Source organism: Symphalangus syndactylus, chromosome 10, assembly GCF_028878055.3.
Source record: "Symphalangus syndactylus isolate Jambi chromosome 10, NHGRI_mSymSyn1-v2.1_pri, whole genome shotgun sequence".
NCBI classification, from domain to species: domain Eukaryota; kingdom Metazoa; phylum Chordata; class Mammalia; order Primates; family Hylobatidae; genus Symphalangus; species Symphalangus syndactylus.
This window is the reverse complement of record NC_072432.2, coordinates 127,991,203-128,013,876: the sequence shown is the minus strand read 5'-3', so window position 1 is coordinate 128,013,876 and position 22,674 is coordinate 127,991,203. Positions and strand designations below refer to the sequence as shown.

At 39.1% G+C, this 22,674-nt stretch overlaps 1 long non-coding RNA gene across 2 annotated transcripts in view; it reads left to right on the top strand.

Moving 5' to 3' along the window:
• Positions 1–17,484, top strand: part of LOC129491814 (uncharacterized) — a 31,402-nt gene extending 13,918 nt beyond the window's left edge. Inside the window, exons 1-3 of one of the 2 annotated variants that reach the window (XR_008660628.2) lie at positions 2,376–2,470; positions 5,030–5,157; positions 17,377–17,484. This is a non-coding gene — a long non-coding RNA (uncharacterized lncRNA). Of the gene's footprint in view, positions 1–2,375; positions 2,471–5,029; positions 5,158–17,376 lie in introns of those variants that run through there. The other variant, XR_008660629.2, reaches the window with a different exon arrangement.
• Positions 17,485–22,674: the final 5,190 nt, after the last annotated feature.

The window sequence follows — 22,674 nt, the reverse complement described above, 5'->3', positions numbered from 1 at the left end:
GAAAGTCATACTAAGATAAAAGAGCAATGAATTACCCTGATTTGGTCACTGTATATTGTATATATTGAAAGATCAGCTGGGCACGGTTGCTCACGCCTGTAATTCCAGCACTTTGGGAGGCCGAAACGGGTGGATCACTTGAGGTCAGGAGTGCAAGATCAGCCTGGCTAACATGGCAAAAGCCCATCTCTACTAAAAATACAAAAAAAAATTAGCCAGCCGCAGCGGCACACACCTGTAATCCCAAATACTCAGGAGGCTGAGGCCCGAGAATCTCTCGAACCCGGGAGGCAGAGGTTGCGGTGAGCCAAGATGGCACCACTGCACTCCAGGCTGGGTGACGGAGTGAGACCCTGTCTCAAAAAACATAAACAAAAACAAAAACCATCATTAAGTATCCCATAAAAATGTAGTTATGTATCAATCTGAAAATTAATTTATTTTTAAAAAGATAAAAGAACAACTGGAGGAAAGAATATTGTGATTTCTTAAATAAAAGACATTTTGCAAAATTGGTTTTATACATTAACGCACTGGAACATTCAGCTCCTTTCAGAATAGCACGGACTAAATCCTGATTTCAGTTCTTAAGGGTTCCTCACTCTGTTAAAATTCTCAGTCAGGCTAGATGAGTGGTTAACTCGGTTAATTAGAAAACACAGGCCTGGGGTTGGTGGCACTAGGGTTGACCTTGTTGTAAGGCAGCCAGTTCCACTGGTTTCATTGACACAAAATGTGCCCAGCCTAGTAATACTAGAACAGTGCTAATCAAAGTGTGGTTGAGAGACCCCTGCTGGACTGTGGGACACAAAGACAGTGAGAGTAAGCAATGAGAAAGCGTTTAGAAACTTTCATAACAATTTATAGACTCATTTTATGCATGTTGAACTTAATAGTAGTTTTAAAATGAGAGTTGATATTTTGGATATCTTTTAATTTCATTTTTCTGTTAAATGACTTTTAGTATATTTTACAAAAGTATTGGCTCACAACATATTATAAATAAAAACAAAATCAAAACAAATCTTTTGCCACAAATAATTTGAAAAGAATTGGTATGGAATATATTGTCTTGGATACATGCACCAGCGCTAGACTGCATGTGTTGAAATGCCAACTCTAACTGCATTATGCTAGGCAAATTGCTTAACTTCTCTGTGCTTCACTTTCATCATTTTAGTGTGGGGTAACATTTGCATCACCTCCTTGGACTGTTGTGAGAATGTGAAGCACTTAGAACAGTGCCTGTTGCAAGGGCTCTTTGTATCTTTAGATAGAAGGGGTAAGGCAGCAGTATGGCAGCACAGCTGTGGTGACAATGTAGGGGGTTAGAATCTAAGAAACAGGTTCCACAGGCCCACTGGATCCTGCAGCAATCCTCTCCAGAAATAACCATTTTGATATGCTGAGAAAATCTAACCCTTCAGAAAGCATAAAAGTTTTGTAATTTTATTATAGCAGGTTCTATAGCATGACAATGAATGATAAGAGACTGTTTACAAGCTAACTAGGCCTAAGGCACAGATACAAATAGCTATTTACATATTTCTAACCCTTTTCTGTCTAACGTGCCTTCTTCCTCCCGCTGATTGTGTTTGATTAACTTCATACCATACCTATATCCCCCTCCATTGGCAGATGTGTTCCATTCTTCCTTATGCTTTTTTCCTTATACTAACAGATATGCCTCTGTTCCTTTATCTTAACCTTGCTGTATAAAATAATGTATGGGAATGCAGCATGTATTTGATTCCTATACCCTCCCCCCAACGCCAGATTTTCCTTCTCTTGCTATTACTCAAGACCAATTACATTCTTATTCTCTAATGTACCTCTTGAATAGCAAGCACATTCAATCCAGGAGAAAAACCGATGCAATTTAGAGAAAAAAGTCAAGGTGAGGCACTGGAAACTTCTTTCAATATTTGGTTATTTGTCCAGCTTCTATGTTTCTGGAATGACAGAATTAATTGTTTATGTGTTTGAATAATATGTTTGGGTCTCAGCTCTACTTCTTAAAGCTCTGTGAGCTTAGGCAAATCTATGCAATTTGAGCCTGAGTTTTCTTATTGCTAAAATGATAACAATTAATTTATATGGCTATTGTGATAAGCAGTAATAGCCACCATTTAATGAGCGATGCTATATATTCTATGGAATGAGTAAATTATATCTAACATTTAAATGATACATAGATTGTAATCTAAACAATGACTTAGGAAGGTAGGCATGGTTATCTCCCCAGTTATAGATAGAGAAACTTAAGTTTAAAGACTGTTGGTAATTTTTTCTGGGTAACACAACTGGTAAAATTAGAGCTGGGGTTTGAATTGAGGTATTTGACTGAAAGCCCATGCTTTTGCCTTTTTATCTTTAAAGGAGTTGATAGAAGTGAGTGTGCCTTGTAAACCAAGTTCTTGATATCAGACATTCTCATCATCTATTCCACTTCCAGAAAACTCCGTAGTAGGTCAGTAGTGTGATCTTCAAAGCCCACCAGCAATCAGTCCCAATTAATTTCCCAAGCAAGAGGAGTCAGCGTTAAGCTGTTGTATTCCAAGGCAGCCAGAAAAGTCTGCTGTTGTTAGTTTTTGCTACAGGCATCTTCACTGGTGAACCAGCTGCCAAAGCAGATCTCTTTCTGAGGCTTGCCTTTGCTCACACTCTATGGGCTCATTTGATAAAGAAGCTGACTCCAAGCCATGCCTGATCTTTTGCTCCGTGGGTTCTGTTTGGGAATTGGCTCACAAGCTGCCCCTCTAGAGGATGAGGGAAAGTGACAAAGGAGAGACTTATGAACTGTGAAACCTTGCCCAACAGGCTATCTTTCCCGGAATTAGCTAGAAAAGCAAAAATGGATGTTATTAGAGGGCACGTATCTGGCACTGCAGCACTCACTGGGTTCTGCCGTTGGTAAGACTCCTTAATTGCTGAGCTTGGAAGGTCTACACAATAGCTGTGCCCAGAGATAGCACACATTGAGCACGATTAGGGTAATGTTTCCTTCATTGCCTGAACAATGGAAGAGAAGAGCAAAGCAAACGTATCGGGCTTTCATCTCAGGCACAGCGAGACAGGGAATGCCAGACAACTACAGAATGGCAGTCCCTCCCACCCACATATAATTGAGTTGTTTAATCCATGAAAAATAGTAACAGAAGTCCCTCCTACCCATATATAATTGAGTTTTTTAATCCTTGAAAAATAGGAAAGGGGAAACTATGTACCATCTCACCTTACAAGACAATTAAACTTTTGAATGATCTATAGAGTAATTATGAGAAAACAGTGGAAGGCATTTATGGTATTATGCTATCAAACGAAGCCTCCAAAAAAACTAGCAAGGCGTGGTGGCATGTGCCTGTAGTCCCAGATACTTGGGAGGCTGAAGCAGGAGAATAACTTGAACCCAGGAGGCGGAGGTTGCAATGAGCCGAGATTGTGCCACTGCACTCCAGCTTCAGCAATAGAGGGAGACTCTATCACAAAAAAAAAAAAAAAAGGAAGTCTTATCTCTTCCCAGGTCTGCCACTTTTTTTCTGGGATGTAAGGAAAGTCATCCTGAATTGTGCCTCAGTTTTGCTATCTGTAAATTGGAGATAAGGCACTAATTATTATAAACATTAGAGATATTTTATAAGAATCAAATATGATGATAGATCTGATAGTGTTTTGAAATGTAACTATATATGATTATGTAAATAGTAGGTATTTAATGGTGAAGAATATTCAGTATCTGATTGCACGCAATGGAAAATAAGGGAAAACTGTCAGAGAGCCCCTATGTTTTTTGTGTCAGTTGAAAAATAAGCTCTTAAAAATCACACCTAACTAACCACTTCTCTTACATTTTTGTTTGTTTTGATTTTTACCTGCTCAGCTTCTCTTAGAAAGTACTAATTACAGACAGTGCTTCACACAAATTCAGCCACATTCTCTTCATGTCTTTTAGAATTCAGCACTTTTCTCAAGAAAATGTTGATTGACAAAATTATCCTGAAGGTAGAGAAATCCTAGATTCCACTTTATGTTTGTCTCATCTGCCAGTGGGGGAAAGAATCAAGAAAAGAATTCAAGAGGCAATTTTGACACACACACATATCTCTATGGCTACATGAAACCTCCCATAGATACGCCTGGAGCTGAAGCAAGGGTAAAGGGCTTATTCTACTTTTCTTCTCTGTTTTTCATTCAGGCTCTGGACTGCATACCTACTTGATCTTTCATGTAACCTAAACTTTGGTTTGGATTTCTCTTCTTGAATACCTTTGTCCTTTGCAAAGACACCTGACTAAGGGGCATCATATAAATATTTTTATAATGAGCATGTTTTTCCAAAAGTAAATGACATTGAGAAGCCACATTTGCTTGGTTTTATAAATTCTTATGTATTTGTTATAATGTTGGTTTCTTTACCTTTACTACCTGTGATGGTTAACTTTATGTGTCAATTTGACCGGGACACAGAGTGCCCAGATATTTGTTCAAACAGTATTGTGGGTGTGTCTGTGAGGGATTTTTTGGATGAGATTAACATGTAAATAGACAGAATGAATAAAGCAGATGGCCCTCCTAATGTGGGCGGGCCTCATCCAATTAGTTAAGGCCTGAATAGAACAAAAAGGCTGACCCTCTTCTGAGTAAGAGAATTCATCTTGCATTATGACTTTCACACTGGGACATTAGCTTTTTTTCTGCCTTTGGACTCAAACTGAAAAACCATCTTTTCCTGGGTCTTGAGCCTACCAGCCTTTGGACTAGAACTTTACCATCAATGATCCCGGTTCTCAGGCATTTGGACTCACACTGGCTCTACACCATTGGCTGTCCAGCTTGCATACTCACCCTGCAAACCTTGGAATCTGCCAGCCTCTATAATTGCATGAACCAACTCCTTATAATAAACCTCTTGGTTCTGTTTCTCTGGAGGACTGTGACTAATGTAGTAATAATTTGTATTTTCAGTTTTCCTATGAGAAAAGGTTGGGCATTCCTTAATAGTCTATCTTTCCCTACATTGATTTTTCAGGTAAATTTTAACACACCAAGACAGAAAGAAAGGCAAGAAAGCAAACAAGCAAGAAAGAAACAAAGAAATTGGCATGTTTGAGTGTGGGTGTATGCATAAGCAACTCATATATGGATAATTTTTCCAAGGTAAAGGATCTTTATTATATTTAAACTCATCCTGCTTTTTAAATGTGTATCTAAAGTATTCTTGCTTGTTTATTGTTTAGCAATTAGGCTAAAAAATCGTTTGCTAATATTTTCCATCTAAAATATGTTATAAGATATGGCTTCGAACCTTCAGCTTCAGCTTTTCTTCTTTTTCAGGTTTGGATTGGGTTTGGGTCAACTCTGAGTCAAGAAGATATTAAGTTAGTCTTTTCAGATTGTGTTCATATCCATATATCAAGAATCTACTAAAATTGAGATGGCTTCTGTTGGCTGCCCTCTCAAACTAGTTGACCTTTTGAGATTCTTTTCCAGTTGTGGTTTTCTCTTTGCACTGTGTCTATACAGTTTATGTTGAAAGTGGTACAGAAAATCATTTCTTAAAACCTCAAAGCCCTATACATACTTCAGTTTCTTTTATTTCTTCCTTAGAGCAGATAACTATACATTCCAAAGATTTCTGGAGTAATATGGTAGTATTGTGTTAGAAAGGACAACATGCTGGCAATCAACTCACTGTATAGGTACTGGATTTCTAACTTGGAGTTGTGTAACTTTGGGTAAATCACCGAACCTGTCTGATGAAGACAGCACTGCCTACATCACAGTACCTGGAGAACTAATGATATAGGACTTGGAAGATTAGTTTTTAAGCTGCTAATTAATAAAGCACGAATTAAGTTTTTCTTTATTTTCAAATTACATGGCACTTGATTTTTGATCCCATGCCTCTCAAATCTCATTCTTACAATAAGTCAAAATAATCACCTCTTATATCCTTGGTATTAGAGATTGAGTATACATTCTGAAACCTCTAAGCATGTCTATCTTAGTTATTCTCCAATGTCTTATGTGGAAATGTATGATGTAATTTCTTTGGGATTTTTTATTAAAATACGACCCAGAAGTTTCTTGCCAGGGCCTCTCAAGCTCTCTGCATTTTATATAGGCAGTTGCCCTTCTTGTGGAATTGATTTGGACTTGTCATCTCAGGGCCTTTTCTGGTGATAAGCTGATCCCCAAGAGTGGTCTTATGTCTTCACAGGTTAGATAATGTATACACAGTTTTGAAGGGAAAGACATAAAAAGTAAAGCTGCAAGATTTAAATAATTTAACTTAGCAGCACCAAGCTTAGGAAGCAATTTAATAACAGATAAAAATTATAAAAATAGAAGAATTGTTTAGTAAAAAGAATGATGGAGAATCTGGAGATCTGGGTTCTAACCTTGTCTCTACCATGAAATAACAGTGGGATTTTGGGTACAACTTTTAGCTCAAGTTTAGAGTTTTTACTCGTTGTTTTAAAAAGGTGTTTCTACTATAGATCTGTAAAAATCTTTTTAGCTCTAACCTCTCTAGGTCCTCTCTTCAGTACGTGCTCTCTGTTTGTAGGAAATGGCAACAGTAACCCGGGGGAAAAAATCACCTTCCTCTTTGTCTCTCATATTCCATCTTCCAGCTGAGAAAACATAGGAACTGAATTGCCTCCAGCAGCGTGTTATAATAGATTCAATCATTCAAAACAAAAAAACAATATAAGCTCGCAATGCTTATTCTATTGCCACCTTTTAAAGATGTTGGATTAGTTGTGGTTCAGTAGCTTGTATATTTCAACATAAATCGGATCCTGTCAATAATAAAAATACAATTATGAAGACTGAATAATAGCATCCATTTATTAAGTACTTTAACTATAGTAAGCACTTTCCATACTCATGAAACTTCACAACAGTACTATAAAACAGGTACTATCTCCAAGTTGTAGAGGGGGATCCTGACTTTGAACAACATGGCCAAATCATACAACTGGTGAGCAGCAAATTGGGAGATAGATCGTAGTTCTGTGTGGCCGACTTACTGGATTTCTTGTGACCTATTAGTCATCAAGTGACCTGCACATAAAAACTAATGCTATATCTTATTCTTGATCCAGTGTGCATCTTTAGGAGTGTCACTCAGATTTTCTTCTCTTTAGTTTTTCTACTTTCGAAATAAGAACACTAAAATTCGTGTACACCTCACATATATGTATAGTAATGTATAACAAAACAACCAGACTTCCAACATAGATATTGCCAAGTTTTCTTTTCTCTTTTTCCTTCCCTCCTTCCTTCCTTCCTTCCTTCCTTCCTTCCTTCCTTCCTTCCTTCCTTCCTTCCTCTCCCTCCCTCCTTTCTTCTCTTCTCTTCTCTTCTCTTCTCTTCTCTTCTCTTCTCTTCTCTCTCTTCTCTTCTCTTCTCTTCTCTTCTCTTCTCTTCTCTTCTCTTCTCTTCTTTCTCTTCTCTTCTCTTCTCTTCTCTTCTCTTCTCTTCTCTTCTCTTCTCTTCTCTTTTCTCTTCTCCCTCCCTCCCTTCCTTCCTTCCTTCCTTCCTTCCTTCCTTCCTTCCTTCCTTCCTTCCTTCCTTCTCTCTCTCTTTCTCTCTCCTTCCTTCCTTCCTTCTTTTTTCTTTCTTTCTTCTTCTCTTCTTTCTTCCACATGGTTTTGCCCTGTCTCCAAGGCTGGAGTGCAGTGGCACAATCTTGACTCACTGCAGCCTCAACCCCTGGGGCCAAACAATCCTTCCACCTCAGCCTCCTGAGTAGCTGGGACTACAGGCATGTGCCACCACACCGGGCTAATGTTTTTGGTATAGCCAAGTTTTCTTTATTGTAACATTGCTCATCCTCCGCTTGATTCTGCAGGAATTTATAATCTTATTTTACAAGTTATTTTTAAATATCTTTAAAGGCAAAATGACAGAAAAGAAACTAAAGATTTTGACTATACTTAGGATAATCCTGTGTGTGCAAGGGATACTTACTAATTTTCAGTTCTTGATAATGATAAAAATAAATTGACGCAAGAAGGAACACAAATTATCAATTCAAACATGGGGAGGGGTTTTATGACTTACTGTACTTGCTCATGGCTTTACTGTTTCATCTTATAGGTAAGGCATTTTCTTAAGAGATACACAGGTTCTAAACAAATATTACAAAGAATCACTCTGGAAGAAGGTATTTCAAAAAAAAGAAGAAATTAAAAACAGACTATTCAACATTCCTTTTAATAATTCAGATCCTCTTTGTCAGACCTCTGTGCCCTGTGTCTGGAATGTTCTCTCTTTTTCTACTAACAGACTCTCACTTGCCTTTAAAAACTCTCTTGAAATCCTTCTTGACAATAAAATTGTTTTAGCTTCTTTGGAAAGAAATAGATAATTTCTTGATCAATTTACTCAGAATGTATCAATGTCATTTTTATTTTTAAAAAATGTGCCCTAAGATTTCTTTCAGAGTATAGGACAAAGCATGATTTGATTTTAACCTATATGCTGGCTATAGATAAATTATGTGTATTATCTCATCTTTTTTATGTAAATTACATTCTCAAGCCACAGCAATGAGAAGGAGTCCTTCAGGAGGGTGAGTGTGGGTCAACACAGCCTTAATCTATAGCTGCAGTTCCCCCTGGCTTAACTGCTTGAACCAGCCTATCCAATCCTTCATTTTCTTTAGGACAGTGGTTCTCAGCTCTAGCTTCACATTAGAGTCCAAGAGGATTCTAATAACCTATGCCAGGAATTCATGCCAGGCCGATTGAATTTGGGTTCTTCAGGGTAGGGATGGTTTTAAGATGCTCTCTAGGTGATAATTAGTGTAGTCAGAGTTGAGTACCTCTCCTTTGCAGCAAGAGAGTTGAGATAATTTGCTGTGGTTAGTTACCTTCTCTTCTGCAGCCTTCTGTGCCCAGTGGTTTCCATTCTGCTGAACTCTATAATTTTACTCCTGCTACCTGCTGTTGAATCTGTTACTGTCAGCTGAAACTGAAGCTGACTTTGAAGTTCATTGGTGTTATTCCATGGGGTATGTCCCATGCTGTTCTAGTCTCACTTCAACAATCATCATGCTGTAATGGAGAAGGGCTTTAGCCTCTCAGTGTTAGTGTTACTGATTAAGCCCCAAATAGTGACTAGTTGGGCTTCCTTTTTAAAAAATCACTCATGGTATTACCACTCTGTTATTTAGCACTGCTGTTCAGTCTATTTAGATGGCAGTTGCATATGTCTTCTCTTAAGGAGCAGGTCACAAAATGTTTTGATTAGTACCATACAATATTTCTCTCAAATCACTCCCTGTACTGATATTCAATGAATGTCTTTATAACAAGATGCACACCAACTTTGTTTTCATTTTAAATGAAATATATCAGTTGAAGATATACTTCCCTAGTGTTTAGAGGACTATGACAAACTATGTCCCTTCTTTTTCCATTCCAATTCTGTCATTGTTCATTTACTACAATATACCTTAACACTACTTTTCCCATTATATTCATTTGGTTCTCATGGAATGGAAACTTCCAACAATTCACCCTGACAATATCCAATTCCCTGTCCCCTTACTCAGGGATCCTGTATATGTGTATGTGTGTGTGTGTGTGTGTGTACGTGTGTGTGTGTGTGTAAATATATATACATATATTTATAAGTGTAATATTTATGTGTATATACATATATATTTATACACACAAGCACACACATAAATACACATATATCAATATAAATATGTTCAGTTTACATATTCAAAAGAATCAAGGCCTTATAAGGCAGTTGCTAGAAATTTGTAAAACAAAAACTCATTAAATGTTTGATGAATGAACAAAGTCAATGAACATTGCCCAGTATAAGGCAGTCTGCAATGAAAGCCTCAAAACTTATTCATTATGATGCTCATAGTAGTGGTGTTGGGCTTTCTGAAGAATAGGAACAGAAGTTCACGTCCCCTTTGCTTTCTTTCCAAGTTTACCACATACTACAACTCTATTGCATAATTCAGCAAGATGCTGGTCGAGAACCTCGCAGGGATAAGCTGTCCCTGATGGCCAAATCAGGTGGGACAGGATCACGTGCTTGCTCTGAACCCCTGCCTCCTGTGCAAGCTGGTTACAAGTATTGCTGCTGCTGTGACATGTAAGCAACAAATTAGGCATCAATGGTGTGGCTCAGTGAACAGAAGCAGATACTCACCCTCCAATGTGTAAATCCATTTAGCTGTAATTTCTGGCTGCCTCAGCTACAGTTAAGTCCCTGACAAGTTAAAAGGATGCCTGACAGGTAAGCCTGTTTCTCCTTGGGGAGATGATTAAATGGGGGATTGTGTGAGAATAAGAACTGGAGGAGGGGAAATAGAGTCCTTTGGGGTTTCATTTACAAGCTGTTTACTTAAAAAAAGTAACATCTGAACCTGCTGCATTGAGTGGCATTATCTTCTGCTTGTGTTCAGCAGCTGGTCATTCTTCCTCCCCTTTGCCCAGCAGCCCACAGCTTCATTGCTGTCTGACTTAACAGGAAATAACTATCTTCCTTCCCAAAGACCCGTCAAAATTGGTAATGCAAGGGAGCAGTCAGGCTAGCTTGCTGGCCACTCATTTCTTATGAATCATCTGGCAATTTTTTAGTTTGACAATTGCACCTCATATATTTTAATATTGGTTTTGAAAGAAGAAAGCGGGGAACTTCCGTTTCTTTACAGCTCTCTGTAATTTCAACTTGCTCTTTACTTATGTATGAAGTCGACTTGGGTGGAAAGGTTAGAAGCAGATGAATTTCTAGTTTCAGAGCCTAGGAAAGGCCAATAAAATGTGCAATAATCTTAATGCTAACGTTTCACAGAGCTGGAAGTATGTTTTATATTCATGGATGACACTTCTTGAAAATGATGACAGGGACATCATATTTTTAAAGACTTTTTTTCTTTGATCTTTCTTACATCCTAACACCTATTTAAATTTTTTCAGACAACCGTAGAAAACAAAACAAAGCAAAACTAAATAAAAACAAGATCTCACTATAATTGAAAAGGCTTCCTAATGCATTCAGGTCCAACGAGCAAAAAAAAAAAAAAAAAAAAAAAAAAATGGCTTTGTTTTATTTTAATCTTTTTTGGGCAAATCGAAAAACAGCTGACTGCTTCTCTAACCCCAAATATGTACTCGTCTTTCTACCTATAAACTCTGCTTTTCTTAATTTTTATTCATGAATTGGTTTGCTTTATATTGACTGTATGCACAATTAAAAGATTTGGTTAGAAACTCCAGAAGTCACAATAGGATTTAATATTTCTGTTGCTATAGGTGTAAACAAAACATTATATGACAATACTTATTTAAATTCTTAAGTTTATGGTGATGAAATGAAGCTGCAATTACCCCGACTTTTCTTCCCATGGCCCAAGGATGAAATAGAGAGACAGAATCAGGGGCTGATGACTTATGCCTGTAATCTTGGCATTTGGGAGGCCGAGCACAGGATGGATGACTTGAGCACACGAGTTGGAGACCAGCCTGGGCAACATAGCTAGACCTTGTCTCTACTACTATTACTATTAATAACAATAATAAAATTAACAGGCATCATGCCATACTCCTGTAGTCCCAGCTACTCGGGAGGCTGAGGTGAGAGGATTACTTGAGCCCAGGAGTTTGAGGCTGCAGTGAGCTGTGATCACACCACTGCATTCCAGCCTGAGTGACAGACTGAGACCTTTTCTCAAACAACAACAACAAAAAAAAAGTAAAAAAGTGACTCAGGAAAGCAGGGAAGGAAAGGAAAATAATGGAGAAGAGATAAGATGTAAGATGTCTTTATCAAACATGAGTTTGGGATGAGTTCAGAAATTTGAGCCACTGTGCATTTTATCATATGTCTACCCTTAAACGTCTGTTCCATCCTGTTCTAGAAGTTTATGTTCTATTCGGTACCAGCAATTGTACTTATCACTCACTGCACTACAAAGCCTCAAAATAATAGCATACTTTTATGGAGATCTGTACTTTTCAAAGTACTGTCATTTTCATTATGTCATTTTATCTTAACAACAAGCCTTGAATCATAAAATTCTAGTTAGAAGAGCCATCCTATACCATTACCTCTAAAATAGTCCCCCGAATCCTGATATAGTTTCTATTTTTGGACAGTTTACCAGTACATTACACAAACAATTCAATTTTCAGAAACTTGTTTTCCTTGTAATGAAAAAGTAACACTTGTTCATTTTTGAAATTACAGAATAAATAATAAAATTTAAATCACTTTTAAACTCACCACCAATAATTAATTGCTATCAATATTTTGATATATTCCTATACTGCCTTTCCTTTTTACATATTTAAATAATTTGTTGGGAATGAATTATTACTGTAACAGCTAGTACACATATATCTGTATTTGTTGGTCCTTAATGTAGGAGTTGATTCCTAGGTGTGGCCTGGTTATCAAAGGGCACCCAGGCACCAAGACAAAGGGGTGAGGACCAAGAATAAGAACACGTGGCAAAGGAGGGCATGGAGGAGTTGGAGGAGTGGAAGCCAAGGAAAGTGATGGATATTGAAGAGCATAGCAATATAAGTCCTCCCTATAACCCTTCTTATCTTCAGTAACTCCACTGAAAACTTATACATTGCTTTGTGTGAGTGGGCTTATTTTTATGGAAACAGATAAAAGGATGGAGCATTTTTACCTGGGGTGATAAAGCCCTAAAACATCACCTGTAAATGTAGGTGCTCAGGAGTGCTTGAGCCCTTGGGAATGAGCAGAAACTCTGGGGATGGTTTTGTATAATATTTCCACAAATTCTGACTGCAGGGTGGAAATCAAGCTTTAACTAGCTCTCTGAGAGCCAGTGTACTCCCTGATGACTTCTGAGTTGTATGGGCAAATATAAAGTCTTTATATAACATCGTCCGGATGATCTAACGTTTTCCTTTTTGTTTTACAGTTTTGCACAATATTATTTATCTTATAACAACATATGATATGCTTTATAATATGGTTTATAACATGTATCTTTTGGCATATATTATTTATGTGTATATTTGTATATATTACTGATGGGGTCAAATCTCCATTATTACCATTTTACAAATACTATGATCATTCATGTGTATAAGACTTATATGACGTGTCAAGTTGTTTCTTAGTTAATATCTCCAGATGTGAAATGTTTGGTTCTTAGGTTATGCATTCATTTTATATTTTTGACATACATTTCCAAGTTTCAAAAAATCTGTTTCACCAATACACAATGCCATCAACAATGTGTAAGTACTCAGTACCCCTTCTACTAAATTTTCTCCATCTATCCAGCTGTTGAAACAATTTTGAATTTTCATCTTGTTGCCAACTGTGTTAGCATTCCTGCTGGGTTTGGTGAATCAAAATACTCATGTCACCTGTCTCATTCAAGACATCAATCACAAAAAAAAGTTGAGGACGTAAAGCATGGAAAGAGCCTTTGGAAAAACCATATAAAATTATAGCCAGGAAAACATTCATTGAATATTGCTTTTTGAAAATAATTTGTCATTCACTGCTCTATCTATATTTGTAGTTCATGTTTACAATCATCATAATCTATAATGATTATTGATTACCATTTGTAGTATCATAATGTGATTTACTTATTCGCTTGTATATTTAACCCTTTCCTGACACCAGCACCACCAAGCAGTGAAATAATACTGATTTGTACAACATTCTGAGGAGAAATGATTTATCCCATTAACAGCAACAGAACAGATGCCATAGAAATTGCATCAGAGAGGAGGTGACTTATAACGTTAGTTTTCACAAACCAAAAGATGCTCCCTGTGTAGAAACAGAGCTAAAGGGAATTCCAGGAGTAGATAACATTATTTTTAAAAAGCACAGAAATATGAAATAGTATGGTGGTGTGTAGGAAACACATGAGAAATGATTAGGTATAACTAAAACATAGTATTGGGACTACAGAAAAAGGACCTGGAAAAGAAAAAACAATAAAATGTCCTTGGTATCTTCAAAATAGAAGTTGATTTACTTTTTGCTAGACTTACCAGGCTACTCAAGTTGACTTTAATTCAGACCGCATCAGGCTCAAAAGCAAGAACTTCAATCCTATCTTCCAATATGTAACCAACTAAATAGGAATTAGGAATAGTGAAAAGAAAATTCAGGTCTCTATGTCTGCGGAGCTTCATATCTAGGTTTTGTTGTCATCACTTTATTGGTTTACTCATTTGCTTTCTTTCTCTTTCTTTTCTTTTTTTCTCTCTTTATTTCTTTATCTTTTATTTTATTTTATTTTTATTTTTTGAGACAGGGTCTCACTCTGTTGCCCAGACTAGAGTGCAGTGACACCATCTTGGCTCACTGAAACCTCTGCCTCCTGGTTCAAGCAATTCTCCTGCCTCAGCCTCTTGAGTAGCTGGGATTACAGGTGCCCACCACCACACCTGGCTAATTTTTGTATTTTTAGTAGAATGAGTTTCACCATGTTGGTCGGGCTGGTCTTGAACTCCTGATCTCAGGTGATCCACCCTCCTCGGCCTCTAAAATTGCTAGGATTACAGGTATGAGCCACTGAGCCTGGCCTCTTTCCTTCTCTCCCTCCCTCCCTTTCTTTCTTCCTCCCTCCCTCCCTTCCTTCCTTCCTTCCTTCCTTCTTTCCTTCCTTCCTTCTTTCCTTCCTTCCTTCCTTCCTTCCTTCCTTCCTTCCTTCCTTCCTTCCTTCTTTCCTTCCTTCCTTCCTCTCTCACTCTCTCTCTCTCTCCCTCCCTCCCTCTCTCTCTTTCAAGCTTTCCAACATTATTCAGGCTTTTCCAGGTAATGGGATGAAATGAAGAAATCAGAATCACTTCCCCTATTACAGCTTACAACTTGTTTGGGATGTCTTGGACTTCGTTCTCTATAGCTTTCTTCCTTTCCTAAAAATGAGTTTCTACCTTTTCCTACAAACTGCCTGGACTTGCAAATAGGTTATATTCTTGGAAGTAATATTTGGGGTATGCCAAATTAAGGGTACTTGCATGTCTCATAAAGAAGTTCCAGTAATTCAAATCAGCAGTCCAAGGGCAGGCAGAGCCATCTTATCCTACCTCTGTAGGTGTCGTTAGAAGAGGTGAGGCTGAGGAGTAGGAGATGAAAATCAAGACTGACTCAAAGAGGGGAATAGATAGCATCAAGAGTATCGAGGTAGTCTTAAGGATGAGCATCAGAATTTTGGGGAGATTTGGGGAAGTTCAGACAGGGCCCCATTCAGCATCTGAGACCATGGGGCTCAGATACAGATATGGGGCACTGGAAACTGACAAGAACGAGGTGAAAAGGAATGAGCAGGAAGTTCAGTTATCTAGCCAACTGATCTACAATGTACTGCAAGTTTCTAGGCTCAGGAGGGAACTGAATTTGCCACTGAAACCAGAGAAAAAATTAGATGGATTGAGGTCACAGTGAAATTTGGAGACTGAACACAGCAGTTTGGTTCTCATGTGGGTGCCCTGAGATAGAGGTTTAAAGCCATAGACTCACCCACTGATGAGAAAGATTTCCCTGATAGCTGTACAGGCTTACACATCATTTGTTTGGGAGACTGTAGAACCAAGTTCATCGCGGGGTAAGTAGGGATAGCTGAGGGCTGACATCTGTCACACCTGGGGCAAGTACAGGTTGGATTCCTTGATGAAACTCTGCTCTCTACTGCTGTGAATTCTTTTGTGACAGTATCTGAGGTGAAACATTGCCAGATATTGTGCCAAGAGGCCTTTCCATGGGTCATAAAAATGCTATAAAAAGATGAAAATTGCTGCCATAAAACAAAGACATAACAAAATAGGGAACCTCCTAAATTCAGAAGCTAAGAAAAACTGAGAAACGAAAACCGTTCTGCATATTCCAAGGGGTGGGTACAGCACCCCCATAGCCATTTGTATAGGCAAGTGGCATTTGCATTTATAATCTGTTAAAAAATATCTGGTTATTTTGCTGTTGAGTAAATGATCACCTGGCTTTCTCTTGAATTAATCCCCCACTTGAGTTCCAAATTCCTCTGTTCTCTTTTTTGAAAGGGCCTATGCTGGCCTGGGCAACATAGTAAGACCCCATCTCTACAAAAGAAATTTTTAAAAAGTTAGCCAAGCTGGTGGAGTGTGCCTCCATTTGCAGCTACTAGCGGGGCCAAGGCAGGAGACTCACTCAAGAGCAAGAGTTTGAGACCAGCTTAGGCAACACAGTGAGACCCTGTGCCTACAAAAAATTTTGAAAAAGTAGCTGAGCAGGATGGCATGCACTTGTAGTCCCAGCTACCTGGGAGGATGAGGTGAGAGGATCACTAGAACCCAGGAGTTTGAGGTTGCAGTGTGCTATGATAACACCACTGCACTCCAGTCTGGGTGTCAGAACAAGACCCCAACCCCTAAAAAAAAAAAGGGAAGAAGAAAGTATCCACAAAAACTCATTTCCTTGGAGAGGGTGGTTGTATAACTTTGATGTCTGGGAATAATGGGGCCATGTTAAAAGCATAGTTCAGGCCGGGCGCAGTGGATCACGCTTGTAATCCCAGCACTTTGGGAGGCCGAGGCGGGTGGATCACGAGGTCAGGATATCGAGACCACGGTGAAACCCCATCTCTACTAAAAATACAAAAAATTAGCTGGGTGTGGTGGCGGGCGCCTGTAGTCCCAGCTACTCCGAGAGGCTGAGGCAGGAGAATGGCATGAAGCCTGGAGGCGGAGCTTGCAGCGAGCCGAGATTGCGCCACTGCACTCCAGCCTGGGTGACAGAGCAAGACTCCGTCTCAAAAAAAAAAAAAAAAAAAGGATAGATGATAATAAGGTTATCAACTGGCAATCTATAAAAACTCATTTGAAATATTCCTTACTGATAAATCTGAGGACAAAGCTTTCTTCCTAACAACTGCACCTTTGCTTTCATTCCCTATATTTGTTTTCCCAATATAATGTCTGGATATTCATTAACACTGGTAATTTGTGGTAAAGTGTTTGAGGGAATACGTTTTCCATATGCCTTGTATGCAGATGTGGCTGTATTGAGATACAGTAAGTACTATTCATACTTCTGTTATAAAATTCCGAACATGCTTAAGCAATAGTCATAAACGCGTTAAATAATACCATCCCAAGCACTAGAATCCTCTGTCTGCCAGCTGGGTGAGCTTCTACTATATGTCATTTTGATGTAATGCACTCCCATTTCTGCTGTTATTAGATGCAAAGTATTTGAAAAGATGCTAGATTGAATTGAAATCTGATTATGTCTGGGTTTGGGTTTTTGAGATATTGCCTATTTTCCTCAGATACACTGTTCTGTTTTCTTTTTAATCTCACAAATATGTACATACATTCCAACCCCTTCATTTCTCTCTTCTCTTCTCTACATTCATAGGTCATATGGGATTCCTGATGCTTATTTTAAAATGTAATCAAGACGTAGGCATGATAAAACAGTATGTTGTAGGTTCCAGCAGAGAGAAAGTAAAATAATGGAAGGAAGAAAAAGGAAAAAAAAGGAACAAAAAAAGGAAAAGAAATTTTTTTTAAAAAAAAAAGTTTAGCCTTTGATGTAATCATAGATTAATGATCTGCTGCACATTAAATAAAAATCCATAGTATACTCATTTGTGCTTCTTCAATTTCCACACCTCTGGGTCATTTAAATACACCTCTATAATCACCGACTACTTCTTATAATATTTGCCTTATTCAAGCACTCTCCTTGGGGGAAACTCACATCCGTAGGAACACATTTAATTAGTTCTCACAATTGTCTTACACATTAGAAGACAAAGAAAATGCTGTGGTTCAGTATAGGTCACACGGGTCTGTGTGAGTTGAAGCTGTAGAACATTTTTATGGTTATTTTCTTGAACCTTCACTTTGAAAAGTCACACCTATTCATGAGTACAGTTTCACAATCAAAAAGTGAGCATGTATCAGGATAATGTTTTCTTTTTTTTTTTTTTTTTTTTTTTTGAGATGGAGTCTTGCTCTGTCACCCAGGCTGGAGTGCAGTGGCACAATCTCGGCTCACTGCAAGCTCCGCCTCCCAGGTTCACACCATTCTCCTGCCTCAGCCTCTTCGAGTAGCTGGGACTACAGGCACCCACTACCAAGCCCGGCTAATTTTTTTTGTATTTTTAGTAGAGACGGGGTTTCACCGTGGTCTCGATCTTCTGACCTCGTGATCCGCCCGCCTCGGCCTCCCAAAGTGCTGGGATTACAAGCGTGAGCCACCGCGCCCGGCCCAGGATAATGTTTTCTATCACAACCTTCAAAATGTTCAAATCATATCAATTCATTTATTGGAAGTCTCGATTTCTCCACTGAGCCTTCAAGGATGAAATAGAAAAGTTATATCTTAGAGCAGAGGTCCCTAACCCCAGCTGCCAACTGGTACTGGTCTGTGGCTTGTTAGGAACCAGGCCACACAGCAGGGGGTAAGCTGCAGGTGAGCAAGCATTACCGCTTGAGCTCTGCCTCCTGTCAGATCAGCGGAGGCATTAAATTCTGAAAGAAGCACAAACCCTATTTTAAACTGTGCATGAAAGGGATCTAGGTTGCATGCTCCTTATGAGATTCTAAGGCCTGATGATCTGAGGAGGAACAGCTTCATCCCCAAACCACCCCCAACCCTGCCCCTTCTGTGGAAAAATTGTCTTCCATGAAACTGGTCCCTGGTGCCAAAAATGTTGGGGACTGCTGCCTTAGAGAGAAAAGTAATGGTGTCCTCTCTGCAGAGGATTGCAGTGTAAAGGGAACAATGCTATTAGACGTGTTTCATACTAGGAGACTGCAAAGCCATTCTAACTAGCACAGAGACAGAGCCTAACAGGAAGCATCACCTTGGCTAATTGGACACAGAGCAAAGCTGGTCTCAGAACTTCTGTCTTGCCAAGCTCTAGAGTTAATTGAACACATTGAACTCATATTTAAAGAGAACGTATGTATAAACAAGAATGCCAAAGAATTATGTATAATAGGAATAGTACTTCCTAGAACCTGTAGTATTCACAATTTCCAGCCAATACTTTCCTGATGTCATCTCTATGGGAAATCAAATAAACAATTAGAAATTTGATTAGTGAGCCAAAATGCAGAACAAAGGAAGTGAATACATGTTCACTTCCTGAGTGTCCCAAACCACACAAGTTACGCATTTACAGACAGACTCGGTTTTTGCCCATACAGCGTCAGTCTCTCCCATGAACCTTGAAATTCATTGCATTACATCTCAGGAGGTAACTTTCTTTTTCTATACTACCCTCCTTCCCTCCCTCTGTCCCTCTCTTCCTCTGTCCCTCCCTCCCTCTGTTCCCTCCCTCCTTCCTCCTTTGCTTCCTTCCTTCCTTCCTTCCTTCCTTCCTTCCTTCCTTCCTTCCTTCCTTCCTTCCTTCCTTCTTCTTCCATCCTATAAAAGACCACCAGAATGGCTAAATAGTAGAAAGGAGCACTTTATTGGTGATATTAACTTGCAAGCCAGGAAGAGATAATCTCTGGGCATGTGTCAAAGCTGCTTTTTCTTTGAAGAGGGAGAGGACATGTTGGGTTTCATGCCTCACAGAGCCAGCAGGTTTATAAATTCAGCAGGTTTTAGGGGAAAGCTATACATATTAATGAGAGGAGCCAAGTGCATGCAGATTGGGTGAACATGTATGTAACATACATCTGATGTTCACTTCAGGGTGGGGTTTTAGAAATAAAATGAGCTACATTTTGGATCTTTATGGCAAAAGGTGAACTATACGACACAAAGACAGTTTGTGCACAGCCTCTATAAACTGACTGAAACCTGCTTAAAGTCTGTAATTGCGTTTCTGAAAAAAATGTTTGTAAGTCTGGTCCTCTGTCCAATCAGAGTTGTAGTGGTCTGCGTTGAAAATCAGAGTAGATAGTGCCTATTTTCAGGAGTTTGTCTGTAGGAATTTAGAAATTTGCCATGCCACCTAGGCCCTGAACCCTTGACCCATAGGTAACTTGGTTCCTTAACATTAAGGTCCATCTTAGTTGATAAAAGAGTATTTATTTTGGTCTCTCAGGCCTGCCTGCCTTCTTCCCTTCCTCCCTCCTTCTTCTCTCTCTTCCCCCCTCCCTTCCTCCTTCCCTCCCACTCCTTCTTCCTTCCCTTCCCCTACCTCCCTTCTTCCCTCCCTCCCTCCCTTCCTTCCTTCCTTCCCTCCTTCCTTCCTTCCTTTTTTCCTTCTTTCCTTCCTTCCTTCCTCTTTCCTTGCTGGTACTTGGAGGATATCTCTCTACTGCACCATATCCTGCCTACAGTGTCTACCTAGTAATTCTGTTCCCCTTTCTTCCTCACACAATCAGTTATATTGCAATGTCATCGAGCCTTGTTTCTTTATAAAATGTGACTTTCAGTACTTCTCACCTTCCTTTGGTGTCTCAATACCTCCTGCTGAAAATTTTAATAATATCCTGTAGTTATTTCTTTGAATTCAATCTCTTTTTTGAGCCTCTTTGTTTTTTCAAATAAGTCTGCATATTGACACCTAATCAATCTTCCTAAAACTGTCAACTGCATCTGCTACTGATCTCTTTCAATTTTTGATAATTTTCCATTTTCTGAAGTCCGGATTTCTCAACTTGGGCTCCAACATCTATACCTGACCATGATGGTTAATACTGAGTGTGAACTTGATTGGATTGAAGGATGCAAAATATTGTTCCTGGTTGTGTCTGTGAGGGTCTTGCCAAAGGAGATTAACATTTGAGTCAGTGGACTGGGAAAGGCAGACTCACCCTTAATCTGGGTGGCCACAATCTAATCCGCTGCCAGTGAGGCCAGAATAAAAAGCAGGCAGAAGAACTTGAAAAGATTAGACCAGCTTAGCCTCCCAGCCTACATTGTTCTCTCCTGCTGGATGCTTCCTTCCCTCGAACATCAGACTCTAAGTTCTTCGGCTTTGGAACGCGAGCTGGCTTCCCTGCTCCTCAGTTTGCAGACGGCCTATTGTGGGACCTGGTGATCATGTGAGTTAATACCCTTAATAAACTCTCCTTTATATATACATCTATCCTATTAATTATATCCCTCTAGAGAACCCTAATACACTGATCTACCTATCAAAATTCATCTGTCATAGTTGTCCAATAAAAATAAATCTCAGTGGCCAGGCGCGGTGGCTCATGCTTGTAATCCCAGCACTTTGGGAGGCCGAGGAGGGTGGATCATGAGGTCAGGAGATCGAGACCACAGTGAAACCCCGTCTCTACTAAAAATACAAAAAATTAGCCGGGCGTGGTGGCGGGCGCCTGTAGTCCCAGCTACTCGGAGAAGCTGAGGCAGGAGAATGGCGTGAACCCGGGAGGCGGAGCTTGCAGTGAGCCGAGATCGTGCCACTGCACTCCAGCCTGGGCGACAGAGCGAGACTCTGTCTCAAAAAAAAAAAAAAAAAAAAAAAATCTCAGTCTTCTCAGTCCTCCCTCTTCCTACCATTCTGATTTTCACTTTACCCTTTTCTTGAAAATATGTCTCGCTTTGCACTGCTTCTCCTTTTGAATCAATATCTGCCTAGCCCTGTCCACTATCTAAAGTCTAGATTCAGTCTTGCCTTTGGTTATCTCACTTGTTTGACTTCTTAGGTCATGTTCTGGGAACACATGCTTGTTCTAAATTTGCATTTATAAGTGTTTCTTCCCTAAGCTAGAATGCAATTTCTAGGTGATTTACAATCTAGTTAATTTATGCCAAGTACATATAGCCACAGCAACAAATATACTTTACTAATAACTCATTAGGAATATTATTTTCAAATATTTTCCCATTTGCCATAGCCAGTGCTAGCTGTACCATGTGGTGAAATCTCAAGGAAAAAGAAGTGACTTAGTCATCAGCCATGTCACATATGTTTAATAGTTTATGAGGTGATTGGTGGTGACAAGCATAATGAGAAGGACCTCTCTGTAACAAACACAAAGTGATTTTGAAAATAAAGGTGATGATAATTTATTTTCTGACAATGAGTTAAATAAAGGGTCACCTAACATATCTGAAACTACACCTGCATGAAGGTGTAGCCTGTATTGACTCCTCCCTCTCGAACTAGTGTTTGTTTTTCTACTATGTCTCCTGAGAGTGCTTCTCCAGTTTGCCTGCTATGTACTGCCAAAGCCACTGCTCAGTTGGGCACAGACCTAGCGCATTAGAATTTTCTCCCCATCCTCCTCTCCAGCTACAGTCAGAGGAATGGCTACTAGACAAGAAGAGGACTCATTACTTCCAAATTTCAATAAACGAGAAACATGAGCATATCTTGTCCTCCCCAAATTTGGAGGTTTCTTGATGAGTGCACAACATAGTAACTTGACCTAATTAGTGGCAGTTTGGTGCAGCAAAAAAGTGTATGGGTTTTGAAAACACTCAGAAGAGCTCCAAATCTCAGCTCTACCACAAACTGTGAGACTTTGAACAAGTTATTCAGTTATTATGAGTGTGTCTGTTTCTATAGTTAATGGAGAAGCAACACAGCTGATTTACTAATGTTGTTATAGGGCAGGCATACTGTAGGGATTAATGTTGCTGCTCTGAAAACAAACAGCCCTGTATGAATCATGGCTCTATTACTAATTAGACTTCTTCCTAATCATAACATGGGAAGAATAATAGTACTTATCTCATAGGGTTGTTGTGAGGTTTGAATGAGTTCATGGATGTAAAATACTTGGAATAGTA